We start from the raw sequence: 14,382 nt of genomic DNA on the forward strand, positions 1-14,382 counted from the left end.
CCTGACAGGTAATTTTTCTTTTCCCCTGAGGCGCTAGAATCATTTTCATTTAAAATACGGTTAAAGTCACCTGCTATGATAATATTGCCCTCTGACTGAAGGACCACTTGATTCAGATGTTGTTTAATTGTATTAGTACCAATACCTGGTAACCAATAAATATTAACTAATGTGTACATTTTTTTATTTATTTCAGTTATAGCCAAGCAAAACATCCCTTTATCATCTTGATAAGTTTTAATTATTCTTGGTGTAGGTGACGATTTGTTCCAAATTATTGCTACTCCGCTTTTTTTCTTTGAATGCTCAGAACTCGCTAAGATCATGTATTTATTAGTATTTAAAGATTTAATATTATCTTTCAATAGGTGAGTTTCTTGTAAAAATATCATGTTAGGTTTATTTGAACAAGCTCCCTCTTTTACTTGGGTTATTTAGGCTATTAATATTTATTGAAATACCTTTCATTAAAAACATTCTAATTATATAAAAGTTGTTAAGCTAACACATGACATGAAAATATCATGTAGCTTTATTATATCTCCATCTCCTATATAAAGAATGTTAGATTCAATATCCTAAATCAGTTCTACATAGTGGGTAATATATATTCTGATGATAAAGTAACTTGTATTTTTGTGAATATTAATTATAACGGATGTCTGATGTGAATGTTTTATAAGGTTAAATAAACATTGCTGGTTATTAAAACACAATACAGCACCCAGCCTGGAATTCCAGTGACATCAGCCACTTAGAACAATCCCCCTAGCTGTAGCAACAGAAAAACAGCAACTGCATTGTGAATGTGTATAATAATTGAGTTACAGGCATTGTATTAAATGGTGTTTCATCATATAATTTAACTAGTTATTTTATTATACCTCTCATCTGTTAGAAGCCTTGAGTTAGATGAATTCAATTTTGTATTCAAGATATTAAGGTTAAAGACTGAGGAATGCAAACAATTAAAACTGTGAATTACTAAGACATTCTTAGAGGGCTTGCTTTAAAATTAAGTCTTCTTTCTCAATTAACACAAAAATAGAGAATCTGTTCTGTCAATAGTATCAAGTTCTTAAAACCAAGCCTTTTCTCATTTTGTTTAGAGAAAGAAAAGTGTGAGACTTGAATCAAAACACAGAATGTTTCCAAGTTTTAGATAAAATTGGTTAGGTATCATTTCTCTCTCATAAAATCATTAAAGTTTTGCTTATTTACTAAATTGTCCCTTAACTTCTCTGAGAACACTATACTTTTTTCATTTTCCCCCTTTTCTCCCCTCTGTTTCTGTTCCCCTCCTCTCTTGTTCTCTTCTTCCTCCTTTCTTTCCTCTTTCTTCCTTCCTATCACTTCCTCTCTTCTCATTCCCATCCCTCTCCTTTGCCCCCTACCCCCTTCCTTCTCCCTTCTCCAAAGCAGGGCTCTGCAGAGGTACAGGATTGATATTTTATCATTTAACAATGAGAAAGCCTTTTACTTTTCTCTTCCTTCCATTTCCCCCTCTCTCCTCCCCCTCCTCTCCTCCTTTCTTCTCTTTCTCCTCATCCTCTTCTACCTTTTCATACAGTTAGATAAATTATTATAAAGATTCAGACAACATATATCATGATGTAGTGCTACAAGTCCTTTGTCACAAGCTTTAAGTACAACCTAGATGACACCTGTGATATATCATTGCTGTATATATTATGGCCTTTAAACATATTTGGACAGAAAGTGTACAATATAATATAATAATTACCATTACTGTATTATGGCATTTAGTACTGTAGAGAAAGAGAGAGAGAAGAAAAAAAAACTCCATTTCACATCAATGACTTAATTCCTAGTCATCATTTTTTCACCAGCAAAATTTATATACAGAAGATCTTTATCAATTAACAGTAAAACTTGTAGTTTTGGCAATAAGGTATCTGCCATCAAACAGTATTTAGGTAATGGATTATCACATTTAAATAACTGTAGTGCAGTAGATAGAACATTTATGACAATAATATATATATATTTATTTTATTTTCTCTTTCCCCTCCCCTCTTCACTTCATTATTTCCCTCTCCACCATCTCTCGCACTTACATTCCTAGTCATATTTTTCACCAGCAAAATTTATATACAGAAAATGTTCATCAATTAACACTGAAACTTGTAGTTTTGGCAATAAAGTATCTGCCATTAAACAGTATTTCAGTAATGGACTATCACATTTAAACAACTGTAGTTAATAGAACATGTATGACATTAATATATATATATATATATATATATATATATATATATATATATATATATTTTTTTTTTTTTTTTTTTCCTTTTTTACCCCTCTCTTCACTTCATTTCCCTCCCACCAGCTCTCACATTTACAAATACAGATGCTTCAATGTGTATTTTAGAAGTATTTAACTAAAAAAATATGCAATGATTTTCAATAGCATTAATATATATATTAGATATTTTCACAAACTGCATGACTTGTAAGTATGAGAGCGAGATTCATTTCAGAAATAAAGCTAATTTATGTGAAGAAAACTGTCGCTGATAAGGATTTAGAGAGCTGGAGATTTATAGCTCTTTATTCTGGTGATTAGCTGACTTTAAGCATCCATTTCCGTATTCTGTAGCTGATGAGTCTGCAGACTTCCTGGTTTTGCCTGTCTCTTTTTTGACATTGCATACAAGCGACAGAGGGTCCTGGAAGGTGTTCGAGGAGATGGAAAAGGTTCCCACTCTGTTGGCAGAGTTATAAGGCTGGTAGAAGCTCATGGATGATTAGCGTAAGGTGATTCTGTGATCTAAAAGTTGTCTACTGCACAGATTCAGTGGAAAAACTGTGAAAAGTATTTCTCTTCTATTTTCTCTCCAACAAAGATGAAGAAAGAAAAAAGCAGTCTATAAACAGCACGAGCATTACCCCCCCATTGACACACATTACTACACGATAAAATAAGGCACTCAAAATGTAAATGGCAATAAATACATAAACATTTTCTATGCTTATTCCCACTAAGACCTCCATAGAAATACATAAATGAAAACCTAAACAGATTACAAACAGAAAGATTGTGTGAATGTAGCCCTGTTTAATGGAATGAAAGTTAAGGAATGGGAGAAAGAAGGAGATGAACTATAAAACATATTGTTTTTTAAGAGAGAAAACCACAATAAAAATTTGTGTATGATATCTTAGTTTGATTGCACCCAGTGATGTTGATAAGATATATGAAAGAAGAAGTGAAATAAATGAAAGTTGTCATAGCATTACCCTTATATAGTCAAATCCATCAGCTGCAACTTTGAAATAAAATGTACTATATACAGATTTATTTTTAGCAGTAACATTTTAAGCTTACCTTAAAGGATATTTAAAGATAAGATACAAAAGATGTTTTGCAATTTTAAAGTCTATAAGAATGAGTAGTAAACAGAGTGACTGTGTTAAAGTCATTTGTTCTAGAGTCTTTTTTGTTTATCTGAAGATTTCCAAGTTGTATTTGAAGCCATTCTTTTAAGAGAGGGACTAGCCCATTCCATTTCTTCCATTTATCCAGGATTTTATATTTTTAACAAAATGTAAAGCAGAGCCCAGATTTTCAAATATTTTGGGACCTTTTGAAAGAAAAATCTTCAGCTTTGCTGGAAACAGGAGGTGAGTCTTCATTTGAGCTTATTTTAGTTCTTTTTATCAGGGGTAGGAATATTTTTCTTTTTGCTATAACCATGGAAGAATAGTCATTATCAAAGCGGATTATTGATTCATTAACTTTTATTGGTGACTTAGCCCACGCATATTTTAACACCAGTTCTTTGTCAGATGAGGACAAAAATCTAATAATAATAGATCTTGGAGATATTTTGTTGGTACTTGCTGTAGATAATGACCGGTGGGCTCTTTCTATGCCAAATGACAATGCCTCTGGAAGGTCAAGAGTTTTTAGTTGCCAAGATGTCAGGAAACTAGTCATATTGTTGCCCTTAATGTTCTCAGGCAAACCAAAGATCCTTATGTTATTTCAACGTGCTCTATTTTCCAGGTCATCTAATTTGTTTTGAAGCATAGTATTTGTTTAAGATGAAATTCCACATTGTTCTCACTTTCTTTTATTCTACAGTCCATGTCATTTAGTGCATCCTCTATGCCAGCAATTTGAGATTTTTGTTGTAGCAAGTCTTCATGAAGTAAATCCATTTGTTTAGAGCTTCTTTCCTTAAAGCTGTCAATTTTTGTGTCAGTTTTGTCAATTTTTGTAGTTAAGTCCTCATGCTGTCTTTTTCTGATAAGGAGAATATTTCCAAGTATTATTTTGACTGGAAATCTGCCTACTTCAGAGTTTTTGTTGATACTATTGTAATAGAAGTTATTTTTAATAAGGTTAGATGAAAAAAAATTCCAGTACTGAAGTTTGAAGACAGAAATTCCAGAAGAGATAAGTTGTCTTAATGAAGCTGTTAAATTCTGTTGCTACTCAGTGCTCATCTTGGCCAAAAAATCCTACTCTGTGTACTTCTGCTATATGTATCTATATATATTATATGTGTGTGTGTGTGTGTGTGTGTGTGTGTGTGTGTGTGTGTGTGTGTGTGTGTGTGTGTGTGGTTTGTCTTTTGGTTTAGATGCTGTCAATACATTTACTATATGACCCTGTCTACATGATCTGTTTAAGGTTGTAGAGGACAGACAGAGCAGCAATGGTCAGGGCTAGACATAGATAGCACCCATAATTTTTAAAATAGTTCTGTCATTACCTCAAGCTATTCTTTTTACATGATCTTTGAATATCATACAATGCTTTATACATACTTCTTCTTCTTTCAGCTTTTCCTGGTTAGGGGTCACCACAGCAGATCACCTGTCCACTCATGATTGGCAATGGAGTTTTTTACACTGTCAATTTGCCAGCCCGGCACCCAACCTTCCTCAGAAGGCACACAGACGCATGCACTCCTAGGGCCAATTTAGAGTATCCAATCCACCTACAGCATGTCTTTGGGATGTGGGAGGAAACCAGAGCACCCAGAGGAAATCCACCCGACCACAGGGAGGACATGCAGACTCCACACAGAAGGCACCCCAGCCGAGGATCAATCCAGAGAACCTCTTGCTGTGAGGCAACAACACTAACCATTGCACCACAGCAGCCGCCCCGCCATGCTTTCTACATACAATTATCCTTAATTGCCAACTTAGTTTGCAGTTAGACAGATTCCAAATTATGCAACTTTGAGAAAAGGGAATATTCTGAGACCTGGGAATCTCAGACATAGTATATACATATATATATATATATATATATATATATATATATATATATATATATATATATATATATATATATATACATATGTGTGTGTGTGTGTGTGTGTGTGTGTGTGTGTGTGTGTGTGTGTGTGTGTGTGTGTGTGTGTGTGTGTGTGTGTGTGTGTGTGTGTGTGTGTGTGTGTGTGTGTGTGTGTGTGTGTATGCACGTCTGTATTTTCGGCTATTTGGTGTCCACATCTTTGGACTTGTAAAAGCAGGTCCTGAGATTTCAAATGGTTACCATATTAATGAGATCATTTTGTCTGAGTAAAAAAAAGAAAAGATGACTTAACCCATTCACTCCAATAGAGATCAGGAAGTTTGCACTGTAACTTCCAATGGGTGGAGCCTAAGCCTTTTGACAGAATTCCATTATGTCCTCAAATTTCAAACAAATGTTCGTATTTCTGGAGCCATAGTGGTTATGAAAGAAGTATAAATAGAAAACTCTTCAGCACAAAGTATTTTTATAGTGGTAGTATTCTTTAGGTTCTAGGTCTTAAACTTAATTTTATAAGTCACAGTAAACCAAGTAACTATTACATTTGTAATATTTTGTAAACAACTTAGACTATCTCAGCAACCACTCAAATTACATACATAAACATACCAACAGCAGCATTTTATTTATCTTGTTGAAAGCTTTCATATGAGACTAAGGAGTTCTATCTGTGTTACCTGGTTGTTGAGATATTTAGAAAAATGTGAAAATTATATCTATACAAATTAATAGCATAAAAAACAACAGTTAATATCTATTTACCTGCAGTAGACAGATGTCAAATATTTATGCAGTTGAGTTTGCCATTGTGTAAGCTTTAAGATGAAGTCTTTTAAAACCTTGTGTGTAGCATGGTTTTGGAATTATTGATGCAAATATGAACAAGCAATATTTGACGCTAGTGGGTGAGAGCTGTGCTGGTACCTCTGAGGCTAGGCTTAGTATTCTACCTGACAGTAGAGCAGGGTCATGAAAAACCTCTGGAGAACCACAAGTGAAGTGCTAAGGGATAATTTAACAAGCAAAACATTTGCATCTATAACCACTAACAGTAACCACTGCTACGCAGCAGTGCATGATGGTGTGCTACGCCAAACAGGTGCAAACATGGGACTTAAATAAAACAAGAAGTAACTTCTTTAACTCAAACTAGCCTATAAGGATGCTCTCACTGAGCTCAAGTCCAATCATCCCTGATTAGATGGAACCTAGGTAGCACTCTCCTCCCACAAGGGTGCAGAAGGGTCTTCAACAATAAGGATGACTTGAATTTGATGCTCAAAAGTTACAAAACAGACCCAGAAACAGCATACCTAGAACTGGGCTATGCTACAGCTGAATTAGTACAGTAAACAGTAAAATATGGCAAAAAACAGTTCAGACAATTCAAACAGACAGTAGAATTTAAATGCAAATTAAAAGTGCAATATAAGAGCAAAAACAGGTACTTGCAGTTAGTTAGAAGCAATGGATGCCTCAGATCTTTTTGTATCTCAGTGAAGAGCTGCTTTTAATGCTCAAGTGATACCAGTCTAGATTGAACAATTCTGAATCTGGCCTATGCTATAAAATGCAGAAGTACTAGAAATTCAAAGTGCATAAAATCACAGTCACAACAGCAAAAAAAAGTTTAAATAAGGCAGCAATTCACCAACAATTCTCATTTTAGAAAGGTATAGGCCACACTCTCCCACACAAGAGTCTAGATCACCACCCTCCTAATGTAAAACAACTAGCTTTGAAGCCCAAGAGCTTAAATCAGAACTAAGACACTTCAGAATAACAGACACAATAGACCTTCAACCAGCAATTTCCAGTTTAGAAGGGTGTAGGCTATCATTTGCTGCCACAAGAGTTTAGACCACAAATTTTCCTAATGTAAAGTAACTGGATTGGAGCTCAAGTGCTTAAACCAGAACTAAGACACTTTCCAAATAACAGAAACAATGAGCCTTCAACCAGCAATAGCCAGCTTAGAAGAATGTAGGCTATCCTCTTCTACCACAAGACTCTAGGCCACAAATCTACCTAACATAAAATAATTGGTTTGGAACCCAAGTGCTTAACTGGAACAAATGCAGAATAAGCCTTCACCCAGCAATTTCCAGCTCAGAAGGGCAAAGGCTACCATCTCCTCCCACAAGAGTGTAGACCACAAACCTTCTTATTGTAAAATAACTAGCCTGAAGCCCAAGTACTTAAAACAAAACTAAGAGGCTTAGAATAACAATTACAATTTAATCAGGCATTAACAAGCAGTAATAAATGCAGCAGAATAAATACAATTGAACACTTTTTAGAACAATGAGCAAAAAAAAGTGTGAAGAGACACAAATACAGTAAAAGGAGCTGAATAAAGTGTATTTTTTAAGTAGTAAGAGAAGAAACAGAAGATAATTCAAGGTTAAGAAACTAAGAGGTGCGTCTTCCCAAATGATCTCACTCCACTCAGTAGATTAAGCTGAAGCAATAGGACTTTCTCACCACTCCCATGCCAGCTCCCCCAATGTCCAGGGCACTAGTCAAACCCAGGTAATCTGATACAAATGTCAGGGTTTTATCTTTTTAAGACAGTAGGGCTGGCCGCTTGATATTATTTTAACAAATAAGGGTATTATTAAAAGGAGGCAGTTATATAACACAGTTAATGATGAAACAATACAAGTTAATTTGTTAGCTTTTCCAAGACCTGAGATGGGATTACCCCTGTTCACCTTCATGTTGTCATACTGGAAAGCATCTTTTTGAACTTTTTATGCTTATAAAGCTTTTGGAGTTTGTAAATCTTAAAGTCACATCTCTTGTCTTCTTTTATTTGGTATAAAGAAGAACCATGAAAATAAATCCCCCCTGATTAACTGGCTAAATAGCTCAAGGCAGTAAAAACTGCTAAATCAAAAGAGGAGTTGCCTAGTGAGGGTATCTGGGTGTGTTATTGCTCCTCATACAGAAGGTCAGCAAACCTGGGAGGTGTAATGTGAAAAAATCTACATTCCTTAGTCATTTGTCTATGGATATGAGATAACATGTCATTATATAATAAGGAAAGTAAGCACCTGACTTTGTGATGTTTGTATTTTTGCAATGGATACTTAATATTATTAATGAAAATCTTGTTTAAGGGCATGTAATAATCAAAGGGGTGGGGAGGGAGAATCAAACAGAAGGAATAAATAACAGCAAAACCACTTCACCTAGATGAATGTTTAGTCCTTCCTTACACAAGTAAAACCATGGGAACTAGTCAAAAGTGCTTCTCTAAACTTTCATGTGTGTCCTGCCAATATATGGGAGGGTTTCTGAGCCTCTTGGAGTTCTGCTATGAAGGGAAGAGGATAGAGAATATTAGCTTTTGAACTTATGGGTCACTCTTTGAAAATATATTGAACCTAAAGCTAAATATTAATGCCACTGGCAGATATTGCATATAACAGAAAGATGAGAGGAGGGAGGCTAATATTAAAGGGCCAGGCTATTGACCAGCAAAGTGCCTTTTCCACTAATGCAGGAATAGGTAGACATACATGGATGGGCCTGATGAGATGGTGGTAATTAACTGGTAAATATGCTAGGGTGGTAAAACCCCCACTTTGAGTCCATGGATCATAAGGGGGCTCTGGATAATAAACTCCAACTTTAAAGGGCAGAAATATTTGAATTATGAATGAGTGCAGCATACAAATGCACCATTGGGACTGCATTGCTTAAGGGACGATATGAGGACTGCTGAGAGTAGGTTACTTACAAGAGCTGAGTCATATGTAAGGAAGTCATTAATAATAAGTTATGGATGCTTGGTTGAGCTAGGGTAGAGGAACTGGAAGGAAAAGACAATGTCTTTTAGTCAGTTCAGCTCTTGTGCAAGAGTGCAAGCTCTGAGAAAAAGGTGTACATTTGTAAATAAACTGCACATTGTTTCACAGTTTACTGTATAAAGTTTTAATTGATGTCAATTTTCATTCTGTCTTCAACCGTTGGGCTCAGATCTGATCCTTGGATCTGTCATGACTGCTACTATAGCTCATGGCCACCAAAAAGCTCTTCAGTCACTCCATAATGGACCAATCCTTAACCTGTCTCACATCTCATTTGCCACTTTTGTGAAAAAAGTGGTCAGCCTGAGCTCTTGAATTTTGCTAATGATGTTGTTTTTTTTTCTTTATTTTCATAGTCTGTTCAAATATTCTCATTGTATTACTACCTTACCTTTACACTGTGTGTAATTTTTATTACCATTGTTGGCAGCTATTCCTATTTACATTTTATAATTCTTCTTTCTATCTAATGTACAGGTGTGTAGTCTTTGATACCATTGCTGGTATCCTTTTTCTTTTTCTCCCTCCTACTATTTAAAACAAACAAAAAAATCACTTTATTTTCCATTGCCACTATGTCACACAAAGGACCTTCTGGCTTTAAAAAATGTCATAAGTGTGGGCATAAATTGCCTCTTTCAGATGCTCATACTTTGTGTGTTTATTGTTTGGGCTTGGACCATCTACAAACAGATTGTTCAATATGTAAAAACTTTAAACCTAAGGCTTTAATGGATAGAAAGAACAAATTAATGTTAAAAGGGTGAAGCTATTTCTGGGGTTTAATCCCCCAAAACAAAATCCAAGGAGTCTTTGACCAAGACTCTGAAACCTTCCACCTCATTGATTCCAACTTAAGAGCCACCTAAAAAGAAGTTAAAGTCAGATCCGAGGCCAGTTCCAATCTAGCCTCCACTGGATATGACCAAAAAATCTACAGAGCCAAGCTCTTCTGATCCGAAGATCTTACCTAGAACAAGGTATTTACTGTCCTTGGACCCAATACCTTCAAGGGCCCCTTCTCCCTTCTTGGAGAGATGCCATTCCAGGTCACCATCCCTTGCCTCATCTCGTTCTTCCACGAGTTTGACTGAAGAAGATGTGGACAGAATGATGAGGAGATTCCTCTCAGTGCAGATACAGATGTGTGTTCTTCTGGCTCCTATCCCATCAGGTCAGGAAGCCTATCCATCTACCAAATCACCATTAGTTGCTCCTTCTCTGATCTAACCTGTTGTTTCAGAGTCCCTGGATCTGAACTTCTGGATCCATCTGGCTCCAATCAGAAGATACCTTTATCTTCAGATCTGAAGCTTTCTCTGAGTACACCAGTTTCAACATCTTCAGATCTGAATGACACTCACAGCTGAAGGTGCCTTGTCAGTCCCAAGGCATTGGAGTCAACTCTGAGGTTTTCAGAGCAGTCTCAGCCCCTCGGAGCCTCAGGACTGGACAGCTCAGCTCTGACTTTCATCTCAGGGAGATTACTTTTGGGGCAGAGGGAAGCAATGGTTCAGAAGCCTGCCTTCTCAGAGCTGTTCCTTATCCCTGGAGCATTCTGCCTTTGAGGTAGTGAAGAGAGTGTTTTCTGCTCCAGCAAGATGGACAGATCCAACCCCCTTGGATCTCCCATCTGGTTTCCAGATGTCTCTGTGCTTAGAGCCACATAATTCTATGCCACAAGGACAGCCAAACCAAGGTCTCCAGACCAACCAGCAGGGTTTTACGATCTCTTCTGACACTTTACTGGAACATCCTACCAAGTAAATACCGAGGAAAAGGAAGTAAAAAGGAAGCACTTTGACTGTCCACAAGTCAGTCACTGAGGATACTGATTTCAATGATGGAGAAGAGTGCCCCATGATCACCTCCAGAAGATGTATCATTTGGAGACATTCTTGAGATCCTAAAGCAGAGAGGTGGTTGGTCCTTCACCAATCTTTTGGAGCTGGCCAGTGTACCTCTTGGGTCATTCTACCCACCAATGATCTCATTGATTTGGTTTCTAGACAGGCATGGAAGGAACCTGATTCAGTTGAGCCAATCCCTAAAAGGCCAGATTGGATTCTGACTCTACCTATCAGGAAGGAATTCTGGAGTAAGGGAGTGCCCGTGGATGCTACGGTCATGGATGCGGCCACCAAGAAGGAACTTGCTGAGCAGAGTTCCTCTGTTCATCCCTCTAATAAGGAGTCTAGGGTGGTAGACAGATTTGGGAAGCATGTGTATGCTCAGTAACCATTGCCCTTAGGTCAGTGAACTATTTGACACATTTACCAGACCACAAAGGGACTTGATCAAAAAACTTTCAAAATCCCTTTCTGGGACCATTTCTGCTAAGGCTTAATATTCTTTGGCCTCTCAGATGACTACCCTCCAATCTATTTCAAATTCATCCATGAGGCTTACCTCACATGCAGCTGAATGTGCCTCAAGGGCAGAGGATTCAGGCATTTTCATTAGGAGACATGCCTGGGTACACATGTGATTTTGTGGAGCCTTTCAAGTCCACGTTCATCAATGCACCCTTTGGCAGCAGTTTGTTTGACCCAAAAGTGAAGGACACACTCTCCAGGTGTGAAAAAGATGGAAAGACCCTCTCTGTAGTGGGCATATGTTTTTCTACCCCTCAAAGAATTTTTTCTAGGAATTAATGAGGTGGATGAAAAATGTGGTTCAGAAAATTCCAGGGTCCTTTCCAGGGTACACGTGGAGATAGTTCCATCAGGGGCAGAGGGGGGGAGCTCAAATGGATGATGATGGCCATGCAGCAGAGGAGGACTGTAGAACCAAGGGTCGAGAGATTCTTTTTCTGACAGAATGTATCAGCACTCCTGAAAGGAGGCCTGATTGTCCCCCTCTGGAGGTGATCGGGGATTGACTATCCCTGCATCAGACAGCCTGGCTTGATATAGCAACAGATACTTGGGTGCAGAGGATTATTTCCAGAGGTTATATCATTCCCTTTTCTCTCTCAGCTCCATCTGTATGCAAATTTTCTTATGTCCCACCCAGTTAGAGGAAAGCATCAGCACTAGAAATACTAAAGCTGCTAGAAACAAATAGTCATCTAAGATGTCTCACCAAACCAGATAGAATCCAGAACTTACTCAAGATTTTTTTTAGTGACAAAGAAAACAAGGGACTGGATCTCAGTGGCTTGAACAAGTCAGTTTGGCACACAAAGTTTCAGATGGTCATGGTGCAGTCTATTCTGACGTTTTTGGGAAAGAATGACTGGATATGCTTGAAAGACCTTCAGAATGAGTACTATCACATGAAAATGAACAGACAGTCCAGAAGGTATTTTCCAGCTGGGAACCAGTCACTACTAGTTCAGAGCTCTTCCCTTTGGCCTCAACACAGTCCTGAGGGTGTTCACCAAATGTATGGCAGTGGTAGCAGATCACTTGAGACTGCAGAGATTCCAAGTATTTCCATACCTAGATGATTGGCTTATTATCACCCCAACCAGGCGTCTAATAACAGCAAGACATTAGGTACTCCTGACTTGTTCTCATCTGGGGATAACAATAAATCACAACAAGTCTCAGTTACAATCAACTCAAACCTTGGAATTCATAGGAGCTGTGTTCAAGATGGTATCAGTGACAGCTTCTCTTCCCCTCTCAAGATTGTAAACTATAAGATTCCAGGTCAGGAAAATAATTTACATTACCAAAATTTCACCTTGGTTGATTCTGCAAACTTTGGGGTCAATTTCAGCATCCATTATTTTAGTTGCTCTAGCAAGATTTAGTATGAGAATTCTTCAATAGATGCTAGCAACTCAGTCAGTGATTTTTTACCAACGCATGTCAGTATAAGTAAGACTCACTCAGACATGCAAGAGATATGTTTGGTAGTAGATTCTATCAGATCAGGTTCTTCAAGGCCGCCTTTTCATCTTCCATCAACCCAAAGCTATAGTGACCATGGATGCTTCTCAGATTGGGGGGGGGGGGCATTTTCTGGGGAACAGTCAAAGGCACTTGGTGCTCCGAAGAGGCCAACATGCATATCAATGTTCTGGAAATTAGAGCAGTGCTCTTAGCATTGCAGGCATTCCAATACTCTGTCCCTTTTCGGATAATTGTGATCCAGTCAGACAATATGTCAGTAGTTTGGTACATCAACAGTCAAGGAGGAACCAGATCTTACCCCCTTGTGTGGAGAAGCCCTCAGAGTATGGCAATGGGTAATCTCATCCAACTGCTTTCGCTTAGCAATGTATACGTCTAGAAAGTCCAATGTGATAGCAGACAAATTGAGTAAGTCCATTCTTATGCCTCAAGAGTGGTCTCTCAACTTAAAAGTGACAGAAATTATTTTTCGTCGATGGGGCCAGCCTTGCTGCAATCTTTTTTTCTTCTTCCCTAAACAACAAATGCAGCAGCTACTTTGCCCTAATCCCCCCTCTGAGGCAATCACAGAGGGATGCTCAACTCCATAACTGGCCCTCTGTCTCCTTTATACTTACAAGCCAATTCCTTCCCCTAATTCCAAAATTTCTACAAAAGGCTGCCAGGTTGAACAATAAAGTTATCCTCATTGCACCTTTCTGGCCTCGACAGATTTGGGTCTCCTTCTTTTACCTCATCTTCTTTACATACCTTGGATTCTGGATCCAGTTTCAGACCTTTCTCACTCTCCTGCTAGGCATGATTCATCTGGATATCTCAAACCTCAATCTAGCAGCATTGCTTCACCAATTCCATTAATAGCCAGACAACCAGTGCTCTCATCCTTTGTCCATCATATACTTTTATCTTCCCATAAGCCTTCTACAAGAAAACTTTATATAAGTAAATAGAAAAGGATTCATTTTCTGGGCACAACAAAAACACATTCGCCCCTTCTCAGCTCCTGTACAAAGTGTACTTGAATTTTTGGCAACAATTTTTAATGAGGGAACCAGCTCCTCAATGATTAAAGTTCAGTTTGCATCAATCTCTAATTTTCATATTGGATTTGAAAATTATTCTGGGGCATTGTCTAAACTTTGTAAAGCTTTTTTTGAGAGGCACACTCCTACTGAGACCGCCATATAAATAACCTACTCCACCATCGGATTTGAACTTAGTACTGCAGGCCTTAATTCATTCTCCCTTTGAACTAGCAGCTAAATGCGATGTTAAGTATCTGACCTGGAAAATTATCTCACTAGTGGCCATCACCTCTGCTAGAAGAATTTCAGAACTTCAAGCATTGTCCTGTAAACCTCTGTACTTGACCTTTCATAAGGATAGAGTTAGATTACATACCAACACT

Source organism: Protopterus annectens, chromosome 10.part0, assembly GCF_019279795.1.
Source record: "Protopterus annectens isolate FY-2018-M chromosome 10.part0, PAN1.0, whole genome shotgun sequence".
Classification (NCBI taxonomy): Eukaryota; Metazoa; Chordata; order Ceratodontiformes; family Protopteridae; genus Protopterus; species Protopterus annectens.